The 19,711-nt window shown below is 40.6% G+C and overlaps 1 protein-coding gene and 1 non-coding gene across 7 annotated transcripts in view; one reads left to right on the top strand and one right to left on the bottom strand.

Annotated features, from left to right (window-relative positions):
* Positions 1-307: 307 nt before the first annotated feature.
* On the bottom strand, positions 308-435 carry LOC115647331. The gene has a single exon (XR_003999286.1). It is a non-coding gene; the product is annotated as a U6atac minor spliceosomal RNA (small nuclear RNA).
* A 5,700-nt stretch (positions 436-6,135) lies between these two features.
* The window catches only part of LOC115646061 (poly(rC)-binding protein 3-like), a 519,652-nt gene continuing 506,076 nt past the window's right edge, over positions 6,136-19,711 (top strand). For all 6 annotated transcript variants that reach the window (XR_003998920.1, XM_030551519.1, XM_030551520.1 and 3 more), the window contains exon 1: positions 6,136-6,201. The gene's annotated coding sequence lies outside the window, so the exon portion shown is untranslated. The remainder of the gene's footprint in view (positions 6,202-19,711) is intronic.

The following is a 19,711-nucleotide window of genomic DNA, read 5'->3' on the forward strand; positions in this document are numbered from 1 at the left end:
TTTTTTAACTTAAGAAAATATGTCCACAGAATGCTTTGTCATCTTTTCCAATGGCTTTTTGGATTTAGAGAGAAGAAATGCAAAATGAAGCATATTATAATGCATGTTGGTTGAGGCTCTTAAAATCATAGAATATCAGGGTTGGAAGGGACATCAGGAGGTCATCTAGCCCAATCCCCTGCTCAAAGCAGGACCAATCCCCAGACAGATTTTTGCCCTAGATCCCTAAATGGCCCCCTCAAGGATTGAGCTCACAACCCTGGGTTTAGCAGGCCAATGCTCAAACCACTGAGCTATCCCTCCCCTCAAAAAAACTTGGTTAGATGCCATGAAGTAAGTGGCAATGCCTTAACCATATATGTGTTGTAAAGGTCACTAGGACCTCTTCCATCCTTATCAAGGGGAGTGCTAACCTTCTGTCCTTTCATACAAGAGTTTGACCATAATTCCACAAAGTTTTGAGTGCCAAAAGTTTGGCATCTAAATATATATTTAGACACTTATTTAAGTGGCTTGACTTTTTAAGTGCTGAGCATTCACAGCTCCCACTGACTTTTTTTATATACATGACTATGAAACCCCAATATAAGTAACCAAGAAAATTATCTAAATAGTGCCTGCAAATCTCATCTCAAACTGTAACTGTTAGAATTTAAAAATATAGCTCAGCAATACAGAATATCTGACCCGTATGTACTAGATCAGCTTTTGTGTAATTTCTCAATCCACATTTAAGTTTTAAACATTCCGCTTTTGAAAGCTTTTCCAAATATGCCATTAGTTCCAGACCCATTTTCTCATTCTTTGTCACATTTTCAACTAGCAATTCTCCCTGGTTTGACTTGTGGCAATTCCGAATGATAGACGTGCTGCAACTGCTAGAGTTAACATTCTTTAACTGGAGATCTTGCATAATACTATTGCAGTGTCTTCTCTATCCTCCTGAAATCCGTACTTCTGGATTACTACATGACATCACTGCTGACCTCAACACTGGAGTGCCAATCTGACAACACAACAGTGTTTTTATTCAGAAATACAACCATCTGTTGCTACTTCACACCTTGCTACTCCACAAATCTGACTTCAGAATATTTAGTTTAGTTTAAACTATCACAATTCATTACAAGTCACATCACAAGTAAAGTGCAGCTGACTAAAGTGCAGCTGTACGTGAAGCATCATAAAGAGTTCATTCATTGTAGAAACTGTGCTTTAGTTTGGGATGTTTGAGATCCAGATTCAAATTTTCCACATTGAGCTTTTTAAAACATAAACAAATCTATTTGCTATTTTCCCCAAAATGTGTTTAATTTGCAGTGATTCTCAGTCATTTTATGGGAATTAATGAAGTCCAGCTATACCATCTACCTCCTAGAACACTGCCATCTTTTCAGTGTTTAGAGAGAAAACAGTGCCAAACACATGTTGGACAAGAATTATATTAGCAAGCTGACAAATCCCAGGTTAACAAAAATACCATTTGGTTCAATTTTTTAGTAAGACTGTTTACGCGTTAGATTTTAAAATTATTGCATATTTTCCTTACTATCATAGGGACAGAGTCTTCAGAACGTTGCACCTACTTCTTTACAAAGTGAGTGTAAAACTCTACCAAATTGGCACAGTGATGTTTTTGCACTCTTGTTATAATCACTTTGCACAAGGGTAATTGGCTACACATGACAAAAGGCAGTGGAGAATCAAACCCCAAAATTACTAGATTTCTGGCTCATGTTATTAGTGTCTAAATATCATTGCTGGCTAGTAGCTTTTTCCCTCATAGTTTGTAAATACAGCTTTTTGGACAAATGTCCACTTTACAGAAGAACTCCACTGACAACTCCATTAGCAATGTCTGTAGCATGGCCAAAGACTAAATAGATTATAGGGAATGAAATTCCTTTTGATTCTGAATATGGATGAGGCACCTTAGCTGGGAGCAGTGTGGGGGAAGCTTATATTGTTGCTGCCCATGCTGTGTCTACCTCCTGGTGGATAAATGAGCACTAGCTTCTGCTCTATCTAATGCTTTTGTCATTTCATGATTAGGAAAGAGAGTCAAGTGTAACGTTCTCATCCACTTGACCGCAGGTGTTAAGTAAGTCACTTTGTGTGGCATGCAATAAAATAATCTTACCATGAGCTCATCTTCTCTGGTTTTAAGATTCTTTACAGCAGTCACTGTTTTAAAATCAGCATTTACTCACCATTATCGTACACTGCAGTAACTTACACACCTCCAAGCCTAATGATGTTTTCTGTGGGATGGGGCTAAAGGATAAGAATTATCCTAGAATTCTTCTTTTCTTACGCAGTCACTCACTCTTCCTGATACCTTGCAGCATGGTTTCCTTGGAATCTTAATGCTAATGTTTGCCTAGTTGGTGTTTAAATGATGGAGCCAACTTAATGTTGAGGACATCATTTTTTCCTAGTACTGAAGTAAGGGGAATGTTGATTCAAATCTTGCACTGGTCTAAAAAGAAAAAAAATAGAGAGACAAGGTGGGTGAGGTTATATCTTTTATTGGACAAACTTCTGTTGGGGAGAGAGACAAGCTTTCAAGTTTACAGAGTTCTGATGTGAAGAAGCTATGTAAGCGTGAAAGCTTTTCTCTCTTACCAATACAAGCTGGTCCAATCTCTTCCACCTTGTCTCTCTAATATCGTGGGACCAACACGACTGCGACATCACCACATACAATCAAGATGACACTACAAAGTGGAAGCGTTATTAGAAATCATATTCCTAAAGAGACTATGGAATCAAAAGCATAAGAAACTTTCTCTTTGGGTCTTGGTGAGCATCTGTTAAAGATGAAATAGAAATATCAGAGAGACAACAGTGTGAATAATATGATTACTTACTCACTTTTGTTAATGCTTTTTTAGATCCTCAGATGAAAACAGTTATGAAAGTTGCAAATATGATGTTTATTACAGAAAAGCCTAGTTCTGCATTTTTGTCACCTGCTGTCCCCCCAATTGAAGTTAATGAGAATTTTTGAATGTGGAAGGAGACCAAAATAGGGCCCCTTGAATTCTGCAAAGAAAAACTGGGAAGCAACCAGATGGCTTAAATTGACCACCACCAATAATTGTGAAAGTCAGAACTGTAAAGGTTTCCAGGAATCTAAGGCAAACATTGCACCAAAACCATTTCATTTACAGAATTAAGGGAATGGAAAACAATTTATCAGTGATTATATAGTTCACAGACAGAAAAACATCATTGGATTGTTCTCTTAAAAGCAATGGATACATTTTAAGTTGCTCAGCAGAGCTTTGTTCAGTTGACTAGAGGCTCATCTATCTCAATAACAAAAGATTCCCTGGGAAAGTTCCTTTTTACAGCAGAAACTGAGGTAGATCTGCAGAAAAGTAAACATCAGGTACAAGACTCTGTTCATTACTATGGTGAGAGGCATGTACCTGTTTTTAGATAATGTCAGAAACTTGAATTTTTAACTGGCCCAATTGGAACTTCTACACCCACACAAAAATGTCTGCTGAAAAAATCCACATTTATCCCTTTTGATGCCACACAAGCAGTCTCTGACCACATTGCCCTGGAGCTGATTCACTGACACATTACAGACCAGAGCTTCTTTAATAATAGTGTTAATCTTTATACCTTTGTTTCCATGATGCTTTGTTTAAAAAACAGCTTTTTTCATAATGCACATGTTGACACAATTAAACATCTTTGTATATGAGCACTGAAATGATGGACAATGAGAAGGTAGTAAAAGAATTGTGCACTCTGCTGAATTCTCTAATTCTGCAGCTAGAGGTTCTGCTCTGGATTCCATTCAGGTTTTGCAATTGATTGTAGTGGGAACAGGCCTTCAAGTAGGGAGATTACACCTGTACCAGTAAGAGGCTGCTATCCTTCTGTGAGGGAAGGCGAAGACTGGGTTAATGTAGGATAAACCGAAAAAGAATAACTTGCTGCATAAGTCAGGCCACATTTAGAGCCTTTTAAATTTTTGTAATTCTCCTACCTTTTCTTAGTTTATCTTGAATCTGATCTCTAATCTCAATGAAGTAGAATCAGCTAAACAGTTCAGGGCAACTGATGTGGATCCAAAATAATTACAGAGACAGTGAGTACAATACATGTGAACTCTGTGTAGGTATACCATTGGATTATATATATTGCATGTTCCTAAATCCACAGGGTAAATATTTACATTTCATTTACTGTAATGCCAGGAGAAGCTTGAAATATAACTTAATCCCATTGTCCAGCTATGTTGTAAGAACGCCAGGAGGTAATAATGTAAAAGTTCCCGGCAATCAATGGCACATGGTTAAAACAGGTCTGCTTCATAGCCAATGGTACACAAGGGAGTGATGTGGCCAGCATCACATTAGACTGTCTTTGAATGCCCTAATCTGATGGATCAAGTACCTATTTTGCAGTTGGGTGAATTGGAGGTGGCCTTTCAGAAGGAGAGGGAGTAATACTTGAACCCATAGCCTTCAAACAAGGGCCTTAACCACTCAGCCACCATATGGGGTTTTAATGAGGCTCTCTTAAATATCTGAGAGTACCTGGAAAATAGATTGGACAGTGCAGGTCATCACAATTTCCATAATCCCTAACATATACTCGGGGGGGGGGGGGGTGCTGCCATCAGCCCTCCCCATTTCCAATCTAGTCCTAAACACCATGCTGCTGGGACTCTACCATGTCCCTCATATGTGGGTGCTAGAAAGGAGGGGGATTGACATTCCATTGTAAATGTGGAGCAGTGAACTCATCAATTGTATCCAGTCACCATATCCATTCCATAATGATTACTTGCACTGGACATCTACTGCAAGGAGGCACCAGCAATTAGCTCCCCTGATCCTAGACAGGTTCGCAGATATTTACTGATATCTTCTTTAATATCAACCAAAAATAGATCTGTTCCCTAGTTGGATAGGTATATCCCATCCTTGATGATTATCTCCAGGTACCGAGTAAAATATGCCTGGCTGAGAAATTACCAGCCCCTCTCCCTCTCCTCCCCTTCCCCCCCCCCCCCGCAGTAAGAATTTGGCCACTTCCATGTTCACATACCTTGTAACCTTATTGACTCACGGAGACTTCACAGCTCCCTGCCACACTCTGCACTGAAACATGTCAGACCAAATAATGGTCACTCCCAGTTTTACATTAGTACCACTTCAGTGATTCCAGGAAAACTGCACTGGTGTAAAAGTGTTTACACCCCCTTACCAACTCCTAATTAAAATGATTCAATATAAGAAAGTAAAAGTACTAGTCTGAGTAGTTTTCTGGGGAGTGGGTCGGCAAAGGTGGAATTAGTATAATAAAAATCATTCCTGGCCACATCACTATCTATCCCTCTTGATTTCCCTTTCCTCTTCTCTCTTTCTCATCTGCCCTCCCTCTTGCTTTCCTACGCCTTCCTTTTTTGTTCGTTAGGGAGAAGTTATTACAGACCTTTTAAAAATGAGCAAAGACAAGGCCAGAAAGAGGGGAGAAGCCACAGCTCAGCATTATTGCAGGTTATTATTCATTTTAGGATCCACTGTGCTTTTTTTGTGAACAGCCTTGAATTCTGCCATATTAGCTGGGGCCATGGAATTTCAGTCAGCTGCAGACCTTGAGTCATTAGTGTGTTCGGGTGTATGGGCAGCCAGATATGATACAAGACCATTTACAATGTTTTTACCTTAAATTCTTGGAGGGAGGTTTTCAAAGAGCACCTAGCACACCAAGAATTTAGGTGCATACACCCAATTGAAAGTCAGTGGGCTTTGGGTGCTTTTGACAGTCTCTCTCTCAGTATACCTCTGAAGATCCAATCCTGTGATCTTAATTCTGGAGAGAGAGAAAAAAACAAAACAAAAAACCCACATTGATCTCAGTGGCAATTCTCCGAGTAAAGATACAGGATGGTCCCCTGGTTGGCAATGTGATATTATTTGTACACGTTTTAATATATAAAGAACATTAATGCATATATCTATGGTAGAAAGCAGCAAAAGGTTTCAGGATGCTCAGCTCCCTGTGCAAGGCTTTTCCCCTGAAAAGCTTGGTATTTATTAACCTGGTATAAAGTTTTATGAAGTATAGGTCAATATTTTGTTATAAGAGAAAACTTATTACTTTCATCTTCTACAGGTCAGATTTTCTTCAGACTGAGAAGGAGTTGTAGCACATGAGGATCTGATACAGTAGGTAAGTTGATTTCAATTCTCTCTCATCTCTAACTTTTAGTACTTTGCTGACTGGTACTGGCTAAACTGAAATTTTTACTCTCAATTACCTTAGTGCAAATACAGAGTAAAACGATTGATTTACATGGGTGTAATTGAAAATGGAATTTTAGTCAGTGTTTTTTTTTCAGAATGAAATTGCAGAAACAATAATATTATTATTAAACTTGCTTTTAGCCATTGATCATAGACACTAAGAAATCAACAGAAGAAAAATGGTTTCAGTCCAGTCTGTTGTTGAAATAAATTAAAGTAAAAATATTTTTTATGGGAAAGGATCTTATCTCATGGCTGCTCAGAGGATCCACTGTAATTGATGTACTGTAACCACGCTCAGAGTAATAACAATCCCTTCCAATACAGCAATGCCGCCAATGAGGTTAAATTACTTAACAGCACAGTTTGTCCTTTCTGCTCTTTCCTACTTACCCTGTCGGCTTATGAATCAGACAAGCTGTGCTGAAAACAATGTATCCAAGCATGTAGCCAGAAGATAAATGAGAGATTGATGTAAGGGTGGAATTTTATATTGTGCCAATCATTGGGTTCTACAATCCAGGGCAGTGGTTTAGTGCTTAGAATTTAGAGTTATGGATGTGTTTTGGCTCATGGTCATGGAACAATGCCATGGTCAAGCTGAAATCTCCCTTAACCTGCAATATGTGTCACTGCTTGGGTTCCAGAGTAACAGTGGAGAATAATTTGAAAGGATTAAATTTAATCATGACATGTGGCTCTAGAAATGGCTTGTGGTGGTATCAACCACTGTGAAAATCATTAGTGTATGGGTTGTGGTGATGAGAAGCACTCTAGTTCTCTGGCTTCCTGTGGGATTGCCTGTTATGTCACTCAAACAGATGAATTGTGGGAGAATGTATTTCTTTTGACAGAGTCTGGCAAATAAAGCTGAATTAAACTCATGGTGGAAGTTTCTTAAAACACAATACAAAGATGGAAAAGGTAAATAGCTTTTAGTTTGGCATCTCTGCAAGTCCAGCTTAAAGTCCGTTAGTAAATTTTGTTTAGTGGCATCAATGCTTGAGACCTTCAATTTGCAGAGCTTTCAATTGTTTTAATTTTCCTAATTACAAAATATACATCCCTGACATAAATCACAGGGTTGTCTATTTACAATATGTGTAGTGGTGTATATAAAATTGTTACAGTAGTGATTAGAGTGAAGGTAGGGAAAAATGTGATTGCTTTCTGTACAGAACTAAACATGAGGACAAATCTATGGAATTGCACTCAGTACTTCAAAAAAGAAACAAAATCTTGTGCATTTGCATGGACTTAATCCCTCCATCACATAGAGGAAACATTTTAGTTCCTTTGTTGCTGCACAATAATTGTCTGTTTCTCCTTTTTATTTTCCATGCATGTTGATCTAGGCAACCACGACGTGATTTTTGAACTACATTTTTTTCTAAAAATGTCAGTATATTTCTATTGCATTCAAGGAACAATCTAGACACTAATTACTTAATACCTAAAATGATACCTGTAAATCTCTATCAATATTAAACAAAATAGAGCACATTTTGCCCTGATGTACACTCTATACAACCAGACAGAGGCCAGTTCGACCAACTGGTATTCAATGGAATTGTTTGGATTGTAAATTGCTGGAGAACATTTGTTGCCTAGTTGATAAGGTGCCTGTTTTTGATTTCAAAGACACTGAATTCAAAGCCGCCTGGGATTTTTGTAGTAAGCCGCTGTGTTAATTCTGTCCATCAATGTGTTTCCCTCTTAACCTTTTTTAAAGGGGGGTGGGGTACGTGTGAAGTATATAATTTAATTCAAGATATAATTACAAACTGTGGCCTGACCTTGCAGTCCTTCAATAGGAGATATGCACATATATATGTACAAACATGCAGAGCCCTGTACATTAAAGGCAGATGTGCTTTACAGACATGCTGTATAAGAGGAGTGATCTTCAAAATATCAGACTGAATTGATAACTGACACATCTCTCCATTTCTACATTGCTTCTAATAATGTGGAATTAGTGACAATCCTAATGCCAGAAAATGCCCTCTGCAGGGTCTTAGGAAGTCAGGGAGAGGGAAAGTGGTGGCCTACAGAAGAGGGGCTGACCCCCTATGCACAAGAGATGAGATCTGTTAGTGGAGAGGAACTTCCATGTGTGTATCTTCAAAGCAGGTCTTGGCCCATCATTGTTATTTATCTGTAATATAAAGAATACGTTGGTACTTTATAGCCAGATACTTGCTTTGAAGATCTTAGAATCTAGGGGACTGATCCTGCTCACACTGATGTCAGGGACCAAAGTCCCATTTACTTTAATTGGAAGACATTCTGTCCTAGTAGGCCATGCTCAAATGCCAGGGCAGGAGGGGAACTGGAAGGAACAGCAAGCAATGTGGATGTAACAGTGATGTTAGTTTCATGATGATTGTTTGGATTTTATATTTTGAATATTTTTTTATTTTTAAAAATAGGGGAATGGATGGGAATATCAGTGGTTTGGTTTCAGTGGGGAGAGGGCTCTAGGGTCTTTTGGAAATATAATGAGGAGGCATGGCAGACTTGGTCAGAAAGCATTTCTCATATGGAAAAAAGTAGAGAGCTGAGAGGGAGAGGAATAATCAATTTGGACTGAAGAAACCAGTTACACGTGGGGTTAAAATAAGGGAAAGTCAGGGAAAAGGCAGCTAAAAGCAGAGGGCAATTCTCCTTCCCCTCAGCACAGCTTATACCACCACTGCCTCCTCGGCTGGTGTGATGATTAGCTCCCCCTCGTTTCATTCTACTTTAACCACTGGGCAAGTGGCTTGCATGGGACGAAGGGGACAAGAAGATCAGAAGGGGCTGAGTTTAGAGAAGTGAACAGGAGCCAGGTTTATTTAGGCCCTTGAAGGGGATAGGACAAGGAACACGAATTCCATACCAATGTGGTGGAGACAATTGTCAAACCTTGCCAAGGTGCTGGGAAATAAAGCAGTTTCTTGATGTGTGTGTTATAGTGAAGAACTAGCATCCAGATATTAAGAGCATTAGAGATACTGAACAAGTTAAACTGTGGTATTGACACTGACGCACGGGTGCAGTTTCCAGCAGTGTTCAAAATCTGATCCATTGTGGAGCATAATAACCCAAACACCATGAAAGTCAATGGCACTTTGCTTTAAATGTATATAATGTAGTGGAAGATCCTTCGTAGTCCTGTGGTTGCTTATTTTAGAAATTGACACTGAAAAGAAGCTCCCCTAAAGCATATTCTGCTGGCCCTTGTTTTCATTTACATATAATCTTTCAAATGCTAGTGGTTTTTTTCTTTGTTTAGCAATGATTTATCCAGAATAACTGTGAACACTTGAATGTATATAGAAATAGCAAGGTTTTCACCTTTAATTTTGCTTCTTTGGTTTTATTCCTTGTTATATCACTTTGATGTTGCTTATACAGTGGCTATCCCAATTACTAATCACCAGTGTCACTATTGCAGTTCAGATCCTGTGCCATGAGTATTGTTCCTCACAGGGCTGAACTGGTGAATTAAAGAAAACCAAAACAAACCATAGTGAGGACAAAACCTCTGAAAATGAAGTCATTTGTGTTCAGTTACTGATGTTTTGTTCCTGTCGCTGGCACTCTAATATGGGACGAGTGAATAAAATGTCAGTAAAATTAACAACCCGGCATATGTGCAGTAAATACTGAAGATTGGATGTTCTTTATTTTGGTTTTTTCGTTAATGATGCACTGCCTAATATATCATTATTTTTCTTCCTGGTTTTAGAGCAGCCACACTTTTTAATGTTAATAGTTCCTAAAATACTCCAACACAGGGGTAGGTAACCTATGGCACATGTGCCGAAGGCGGCACCCGAGCTGATTTTCAGTGGCACTCATGCTGCCTGGGTCCTGGCCACTGGTCTGGGGGGCTCTGTATTTTAATTTAATTTTAAATTAAGCTTCTTAAACATTTAAAAAACCTTATTTACTATACATACAACAATAGTTTAGTTATATATTATAGACTTAGAGAGAGAGACCTTCTAAACGTTAAAATGTATTACTGGCACACGAAACCTTAAATCAGAGTGAATAAATGAAGACTCGGCACACCACTTCTGAAAGGTTGCCGACCCCTGCTCTAACTGATTAGTTAAATTGAGCATTCTCCCCTGGTCATCACTTCACAATGTTATGTTTGTTTATGTAACCCTTCTGCCGGGGGGGTCGGTAGCAACGAGGGTCAGATTCAATATCTAGGGGATCCTCTTAGTAGAACAACACAGAACTGGTTTGAGTCCCCACCCAGTAATCTGGGAAAATAAACACTACCCCTGGGTGTCTCTGAGAGGCAGTACTTCCCCTCTCACAAGCACTGAGTTGGTGTATAGCAAAGACAACCTTTAATAAAAAGGGAAAAGGAACCCAGTGTTATTTTGGGATAACTCCACATCCATGATTTGAAAGTGTGTAACTATAAGCAAACACTAACCCCTGAGTAGCTGGGCAGTGCCCTTTGCCTCAGTTTCTTACCTTTACGGTGTGAAAGTCTGACAACAAATATTCCTTTAACATATCACTCCCCTCTCCCTCCACTGCACCCCACTCTCAGTTCGTTGTCCTGAGTCAGCAAAGACCCAGAGTCCAGGTGACTCCACCTCTGAATCCACCTCCCGCACCTGAAAAAGGGGAGAGGGCATCAAGCAATGCTACTGCTGCCTCTGCTCTCTGCCACAATTCTCTCTGCTGCTATCACTGCCACTTCTGCAGTGCCACATTCTGAGTTTTCCCCGCTTAGTCCAGCTCTGAGTGTTTTCTCTGGGTAGCAGGGAATGTCTGGGCTACTGCCTCTTTGTTGTCTTTCACTGCAACACCATCCCCATTCCAGGGCTAGGGCTTAGCCCCTAGACCTGCTCGTCAGTGACTGCAGCTCTAGTAATCACTGACCAGAAACAACTCCCAACTGAATACAACCAGCTCTGTCTTTAAACACAGGAAAGGAGGAGGGGGGGTCAAATGGTGTCTAGGACTCTTTAGACAGAGTCCACACCACCAGGTGGGAACACTGTCCCCCGACCCCTTTCATCTTTCATGGGATTTGGCCTCTGGTTAGCAAGTGAGGCTCAGTTTAGGGTGACCCCCTTAATCAGGGCATTAAGTACAGTTCTGCTGCTTTTCACTCATACAGTAAGGGTAACATTTTATTACCCCTGCATTAAATACTGAAGTGAACTGTAACCCAATACTGGCCAAAATTGATCACTTTGGCAATGCAGGTCTGTCTGCTGATCATAAAGGCAGAGTAGATGTGTCTAGGCAAATATGGTCTGTTCCTGAAGTCTTTTTATCCAAGGCATTGCTAGATGTATAGGCGCCAAATTCCACTGTTCCTAGTGGGTGTTCGACCCCGCCCCTGGCCCCACTCTTGCCCTGTCTCCATTCCACCCCTTTCATAAAATCCCCGCTCCACCTCTTCTCCCCCTCCTCCCCTGAGCGCACTACATTTCCACTCCTCCCCCTCCCTCTCAGCATGCCGCCAAATAACTGTTTGGCAGCAGCCGGGGGGAAGCACTGGGAGGTAGGCGGAGGAGCAGGGATGTGGCATGCTAAGGGGGATAAGGTGGGGTGGGAGCTGAGGGGAGCTTGGCTGCCAGTGGGTGCAGAGCACTCACTAATTTTTCCCGGTGGGTGCTCCAGCTCCGGAGCATCCACGGAGTAGGTGCCTATGACTAGATGTCAGAGAGAGCTCATTCGGATCCTGCTTACATCCAGGTAAATGTTCTGTTTATGACCTGGGAGCACAGCCTGTGCTGAGGGAACGGTAGAGCAAGCCTTCTTCAGGGTGAGGTCTATGTGAAATTCTGTCCCCTACCTCCTTTCAGTAAGTGCAGAACATTCCCCTTGTGTATGCCTGGTCAGCTCCATAGGCTGCTGGAGCAATGTGTGGAGCCAGGTACTTGCCTCCTGCTCATCAGTCTTCCACCTTTTGTGGGTGAGTATTGCCCAGAACATGCATAGAGGGAGCAGTCCCTGCTCTGCTGGGAACATAGGGACTGCAATTATTCTTGTTGGTTTGGTACCTCTAACCTTTTATTTTTGAGTTCCATCCCCATTACGTTTTAATAAGACTCTCAGTCCAAAACACTGCGGTGAGAGCTTTTTGTCTGTATGATTGCACCCAGTGTGCTATGCTATTTCTGTAATGTTGCAGGACATGGTGTATTGAAGGAGACCCGTTCTTCCTCTAATATTCTTTCCCAGTTATTCTACATGTACTTATGCCAATGAGGTATAATGATGTCGGAGCTATGCCTAATTAGCAATAGATCCTCTTTTTGTTAAATCTCTTCTTCCTTCTCCTGTGTTTCTTCTTGAGATTTCCTTGTAGTAAGTCAATTGACTTCACATGAAGTGACAAAATGTCTTAGTTTACAGGAAAGGAATAATTGAAATTCTTGTAAACCACTGTATGTTTCCTAATAATTCATCATAGGATAACCAAATCCCTCTCCTGAAGATCTAAGATAACATACTTAGCTGTTTCTGTAATTTTCTTTTGCTGTGTTAGTAATTCTGAAGATATTGTTGGGTAACTTAAGAGTAAGTGCTTTGTCACATCAGGACATTGATGTGCATAATTGTGTTCTGTTTACTTGCTTGGCTGAATAAAAGACCTTAATTGTTCTTATTTTACATTTGATTGTGCACCAGATTCCAGAATGCAGGAATACCACTGGTTGAAGGGGAAAAAAAAAAACAACCAACACCACTCCTCCCACAAATGCACCTCACTCCTCAGTTACCTTATATTTTGATTGCCACAGCTATTCTCATTAAAACTTGGGTATTCAACCACTTTGTTCTTTTCTATATTTTAGTTATGGCAACAACAATCTTTACTTTACAGTGGCATAGGGAAAGATAAGAGAGAAGTCCTGGAGGCCAAATATAGGCTACTAGGTAAGAGATTGAAGTCTAGGACCTCCATGTTAGCATTCTTTGAAATAGTTCCAGTTCCACATGCAGTTAGATGGGCAGAACTGCAGGGTCTCAGTGCATGGATGAGATGATGGTGTAGAGAGAAGGGTTTTATGTTTATTATAACCTGGGGAGCCTTTTGAGAAAGGAGGAGCCTATGCAGCAAGGATAGGCTCCACCTAAACCAAAACAGAACCAGACTGCTGGTATGTAAAATTAAAAAGGTCATAGAGAAGTTTTAAAACTAAAGTCTGGGGAAAAGCTGACAGCTGTGGAGGAGCATGTGATTTGGCTAGATACATCCCATAGTGGAGGATCTATTAACAGGGATTCTCTACATCCTAGTAAAGAGGAGAGAATGGAAGCTGATAAAGTACAGGTAGGAACTAAAGAGAAACAGTCAAATGAAAAATAGTCCCTTTCAATTACATCACATCAAGAAAGACAACTAAAGAGAGACAAATTTTGAAAGTGCTTGTGTATAAATGCTAGAAGTCTAAATCCTAAAATGGGTGAATTTGAGAGCCTGGTATTATATGAGGTTATTGATCTAATAGGCATCACAGAAACTTGGTGGAATGATGACAATCAATGGGACATGGTAATAGCAAGGTACAAAATACATAGGAATGGCAGAGTAGGCGGAACTATATGTGAAAGAAAGCATAGAGTCAAATACAGTGAAAATCTTTAATTAATTAAACTGTACCATAGAATCTTTAGGATAGAAATTTCATGCTTGAGTAATAAGAATATAGCAGTAGGAATATACTACCAGCTACCTGACCAGGATGATGACTGTGAACTGCTCAGGGAGATTAGAGAAGCTATAAAAATAGAAAATTCAACAATAGTGGGGGCTTCAAATATCCCCGTATTGACTGGGAATGTGTCACCCCTAGATGGGATGCAAGCAAAGTTTCTAGACACCATAAATGCTTGCTTCTTGCAGCAGCTAGTCCTGGAACCCACAACGGGGGAGACAATTCTTGATTTAGTCCTAAGTGGAGCACAGGATCTACACCAAGAGGTGAAATATAACAAACTGCTTGGTAATACCGACCATAATATAATTTTAAAATCCTGTTGGGGAGGTAGGAGGGAGGGAAATGCCAAAGAAGCCCACACAGTAACATTTAACTTCAGAAGAGGAACTACACAAAAATGGGGAAGCTAGGGGCCACTGGATGACTGAGGTTTTAAATGAGCACCCAAGGAAGATAAGGCAGTTGCAAAGAAGCTAAATGAATTCTTTGCATCGGTCTTCACTGCTGAAGATGTTTGGGAGATCCCTACGCCAGAGCCATTGTTTTTAGGTGACAAATCTGAGGAACTGTCCCTTATTGAGGTGTCAGTAGGGGAGGTTTTGGAACAAATTGGTAAATTAAACATTAATAAGTAACCAAGATCAGATGGTATTCACTCAAGAGTTCTGAAGGAACTCAAATTTGAAACTGCAGAACTATTAATGATAGGTTACATACCACAGTTTACATCAGCTTCTGTGCCAGATGACTGGAGGATAGCTAATGTGATGACATTTTTTAAAAAAGTCTCCTGAGGCAATCCTGCCAATTATAAGCCGATGAGCCTGATTTCAGTACCAGGCAAATTGGTTTAAAACTGTAGTAAAGAACAGAATTATCAGAGACATAGATGAACATGATATGTTGGGGAAGAGTCAACATGACTTTTGTAAAGGGAAATCATATCTCCTCAATTTATTAGAATTCTTTCATGGGGTCAAGTACTTGGGCTTTCAGAAAGCCTTTGATAAGATCCCTTACCAAAGCCTTATAAGCAAAGTAAGCAGCCATGGGAGAAGAAGGAAGGTCCCGACATGGATCACTAACTTGTTAGATGAGAAGAAACAAAGGGTAGGAATAACTGGTCAATTTTCAGAAAGGAGAGAGGTAAATAGTAGTGTTCCCCCAGGGACCTGTACTGGGACCAGTGCTGTTCAACATATTCATAAATTAGCTGGAAAAGGGGGTAAAAAGTGAGGTGGCAAAATTTGCAGATGATTCAAAATTACTCAAGATAGGCAAGTCCAAAGCTGAATGTGAAGAGTTACAAAGGGATCTTACAGAATTGGGTGGCTGGTCAACAGAATGGTCGATAAAATTCAGTGTTGATCAATGCAAAGTAATGCAGATTAGAAAATACAATCCCAACTGTACATAAAAAATGATGATGAGGTTTAAATTAGCTGTTACCACTGTGACATTCCCCTCTGGTGTTATGTGGACCAGTGATCTGCTAGGTCACTCCATCCTTGACTCTGAGAGCCTGCCTTACCCTGCTCTGCTGTGAGATCCCCCACTCCTGGGCTGTTCACGCACAGCCTCTGGCATGTCAGCTGCTCCCAGCCACTTGCAACTGAATGACACTAGCCAATATCTCCGGTCCGAGACACAATCCTAGGAACCTCCATCTTGCAGTGTCCAGTTATACTCACTGGATGCTGCAAGCTTATATGAGTTGGTCAATTTAACAAAGAAACTGATATGCACCAGGCTTGTTATCCCAAGGGGAGCCTCTGACATACTTCAAACCAAAACACCTGCTTCAGGTAGAATAAACAAACAAATTTATTAACTACAAAAGATAGATTTGATGTGATTATAAATCAAAGCATAACAAGTCAGATTTTGTCAAATGAAATAAAAGCAAAACACATTCTAAGCTGATTTTAACACTTCCAATGTCCTTACAAACTTAGATGCTTCTCACCACAGGCTGGCTGGTTGCTCTGCTCTTCAGCCAGGCTTTCCCCTTTGATCAGTGCTTCAGTCACTTGGTGGTGATGTCTGCAGATGGAGGCGGAATTGAGAGGAAGAGCATGGCAAAGTCTCTCCCTTATATCATGTTCTTTCTTTCCTCTTGGCTTTGCCCCCCACCCCTTTAGAGTCAGGTAAGCATTACCTCATTGCAGTTCCAAACTGACAGAAACAAAGAGGGGTGACTCACTTGAGTCTAACAGATCCTTTTGTTGTTGACTAGGCCAGCATCCTTTGTTTCTGTGAGGCTGGGCTGGATTTTTCCCATATATGCCCTGATGAGGTGTGAACTGCCCCTCTGTTCTTGCAGAATTTTTGTCTGGGCTTACTCTAAGCCAAGAGGATACATTTTCAGCCTCCTAAGTTTATACATAAAATTATAACCTATAACCTTACTGTAACAATTACTATAACATCACTCTAACAACCATGCTCAGTGCATCATGAGCCTTCCAAAGACACAAAATGTGACAAACTTTGCATTGGATACCACACAATCATTTTATAAAGATGAACCTGGGGGGGCAGGGTGTTCCCCCAAGGTACAGAGCATCACAACCACTCAAGAAAGAGCTCTTGGAGTCATTGTGGATAGTTCTCTGAAAGCATCCGCTCAATGTAGTGGCAGTCAAAAAAGCCAAAAGAATCTTAGGAACCACTATGAAAGATAGATAAGAAGACAGAAAATATCATATTGCCTCCATATAAATCCATGGTACACCCACACCTTGAATACTGTGTGCAGTTCTGATTGCCCCATTTCAAAAAAGATGTGTTGGAATTGGAAAAAGTACAGAGAAGGAGAGCAAAAATGATTAAGGGTATGGAACAGTTGTCATATGAGGAGAGTTTTAAAGAGACTGGGACTTTTCAGCTTGGAAAAGAGACAGCTAAGGGGGGATATGATAGAGGTCTATAAAATCATGAATGATATGGAGAAAATGCTGAGGAAAGGTTTTTTACCCTTGGTGACAGGTATACCAGATCCTCTGAGGCCCCCAGCTGGAGGCCTCATCGTCTTGCCACACCCACCCCAAAAGAGGGCAGTGGAGAGGGTTCTCCAAGCTGCCTAGAGTGGCTATGTGGGAAACAGCCAGTCAGGGCCCAGCAGCCTAGTATAAGAAGAGCTGCAGGGCCAGAGGGAGTTCAGTTACTTGCTGGAGCTGTAGGAGTGTGGCTGGTCCCCAGATAGGGCAATGTTGCCAAAAGCTGGGGGAAGTGAGAAGGAGCCCTTAGTTGGTTGCTGGGATTCCATGAGGACAAGACTCTGAGGTAAGGGTGAAGATGGCACGGCGCCATAGGGAAGTGGCCTAGGGAATTAGAGAAGCTGTGCAAAATAGTTAAAGGGACACAGCAAACAGCTGTGATCTACAGGGTCCCTGGGCTGGGACCCGGAGTAGTGGGGGAAAGTGGCCTGGACTTTTAGATAAGTTCATGGAGGATAGGTCCATCAATGGCCATTAGCCAAGATGATCCGGAATGAAACCCCATGCTCTGGGTGTTCTTAAGCCTCTGACTGCAAAATACTTGAATGGACAACCGGGGATGTATCACTTGATGATTGCCTTTCCTTTTAAGCATCTGGCATTGGCCACTTTTGGAAGACAAGATACTGGGCAAGATTGACCGTTGGTCTGACCCAGTATGGCCATTCTTATGTTTGTGTTATATACTATTAAGTTTTGTTATAACTCCAGAAACCTAGGAATGAAAATTCACAGCATATGTATGACTCCTGTAAATATACTAAAAACTTCATCTTGCAGACAGATAGGGAGGGAAAACAAGCATATGCTGATACTTATGCGCTAGCACGTGTGCGTATTTATAAAATGTTAACATTGGCACATAAGAGAATGAATCATCAGCAAACACTAATAAAGTTCCTTTTCATTTCTACATTTACACCACAGCTATTAATTTTCTCTGTTATAACAGCCTGTCTGATGAAAGATCTCTTCACATCAACTCCTAATTATATCACATACACTAACAAAGTACTAAGTACCCAAATTACAACCAAGAGGAATTTTCTCTCTCTTCCCCTAGCTCCAAGGATGATGTCCTAGAACAAAGGACTCTTCTTGGCCTGGTACTTCCCATGCTGCCAAATCTCTCCAACTCCCACTCTGGGGTCAGAAATTGGATTCAAGTTAATTTGAGCTTGTGTCACTTTTACGTTGTGAGAAAATTTGGGTGTAGTTCAGTTTGCTGAACTTTGTTCACCCATCACTAGACTGTGACTGATCAGATTTTTATTGGTAAATGTTGATTCCACCATATGTGCATAAACTGACAAAAATATTTCTGATGATGATGATAAAAATGTACAGATAGACAAAGAAAAATGCTGCTTGAAAACTTAATTTGATTTACTTTGTATATTGTGACATAAGATGTTGAGAATTTGCTTTAACCGTTATAAAGCTTTACTTTTTTTTGAAATTGATGCCTGTCATTAAATAATTTTTGTCTGATCTGCCCTGTGGTCTGGCTCCCTCATAATTTCCCACAAGTGTGAAAATTTTAAGTGATAAAGATTAAAAAAAAATTATACACCCAAAATTATGGGTGTGTGAAGATTTCAATAAACATAATATTGATATCGTCTGTCGATGAGAAAAAATTGAATTCTGCCAGGCCTACCCATCACATAGCCTTAATGATAGCTCGATTACAGATTTGTGCCCAGTTTGGGCACTGCTTGCTCTTTGGCTCTGTGAGAGAGAGAGCTCCCATTAGACCACTTATAGATTTACTGTTCTGTTGAAAAATAATAAACCTCTCTTCCCCAAAATAAAACTACCCCTTCTTATGGATTTAATATGCAGATTTTTAGGCCAGATTCTTTCCTTCACTTGCGGACACTTTTTTGCCTCTGAGATGACATGGAGGCAAGAATCTAGCCCTAACTGGCCATTGTGACACTTCCCACTTTCCAACTCCATCAGCCATGAGCAACACAAGCACTCTCCTCTGCGCCTGCACAGACCCTGTTCTCACTCTACAGGTTGGCAATACGCACACTCCAACTTCCAAGTCTCCCTGGAGTGTCCAGTCCCTGGTCCACTGGACACTCGCATTATTCACTGCTCCCCCAAGAAGCACTCCAGCTTATCGGTTAACCTCAGATCACAACTCCGCTTAACACAGAACATAGAATAATCCTTTTACTTGCTTTCACTATCAACATATCTAATAGTATCAAGATTCAAGTGCTTGCAAGTAAAAGTATTGCAGACAAATGGGTATGTATACAATAAAATCCATAAGACACATCCTGGACTTACTTAGCTAGATACTTTGTCTTACAGCAGTGCTCACCCCCGAAGTCCTTCTAGCATTTTACAGCTAGTCTTGACTGTGACCGTCCATTCATCTATCAAATCCCCTGTTCGCTTGCCTTCTCAGTGAAGGGTTCTGCATGTTTCTTTCATTCCTTGATGTAAAAGACTAATCCTTTGACCTGAGTCATAAACGGGATGCTCTCTGCTGATTATTTTTCTACCTATATACTCCTTCCTTATAGATTTCACAATCTCTTAATCACCATCTGTTTAGTATACAAATAGGCTCAGATTGTGAGGCACACAGTAACAATGACCATGTCTGAAAGGAGCCTGTCCGAGGCATGTCACCTCCTACTTACCCGCCTTAACTCCCAGGCTTTGAGAGTGTTACTTCCAGTATGGATACATAACTCCTATAATATTATCGAAATGATTATGA

This window comes from Gopherus evgoodei, chromosome 2 (genome assembly GCF_007399415.2).
Source record: "Gopherus evgoodei ecotype Sinaloan lineage chromosome 2, rGopEvg1_v1.p, whole genome shotgun sequence".
Taxonomy (NCBI): Eukaryota; Metazoa; Chordata; order Testudines; family Testudinidae; genus Gopherus; species Gopherus evgoodei.